The sequence below is a fragment of the Mycetomoellerius zeteki genome, unplaced genomic scaffold, assembly GCF_001594055.1.
Source record: "Mycetomoellerius zeteki isolate Tzet28-1 unplaced genomic scaffold, Tzet1.0 scaffold315, whole genome shotgun sequence".
Taxonomy (NCBI): Eukaryota; Metazoa; Arthropoda; class Insecta; order Hymenoptera; family Formicidae; genus Mycetomoellerius; species Mycetomoellerius zeteki.
In genome coordinates this window covers 74,173-74,584 of record NW_017257300.1, presented here as the reverse complement: position 1 = coordinate 74,584, position 412 = coordinate 74,173, and positions in this window count along the sequence as shown.

Here is a 412-nt window from a genome sequence, read left to right as displayed (position 1 = left end):
ACACTTGTCCTAAGTCACCCACATTTACGATAATTTTTATCATGTTATAATATGACATTAACGATAGAATATTTTTATAATACAATGACACTATCATAGTTAGATAATTTAGTACGTATGTGGTCTGTAAATCCCCTTTCTCTCTTGCAAAATAAATACCACAAAGAGTACACTCCGGATACGCTGAGAACCTGGCCGGATGTCTTCGGACACCTTAAAAAAGAGTACAAGTCGGGAAAAAAGTCAGACGTCTGGTCATCCTGCATGAAGTAACTTATTATTTGTAACGAAGTTACAGTTGCAGTTACTTTTCTCAGTAACTGTAACAAACTTTGTTCCCTTTTCCAGTTATATCTCCGTAAAATATCTTACCCGAGTCGAAATTTTACTCCTCTGTTCAACCTCAATTAGA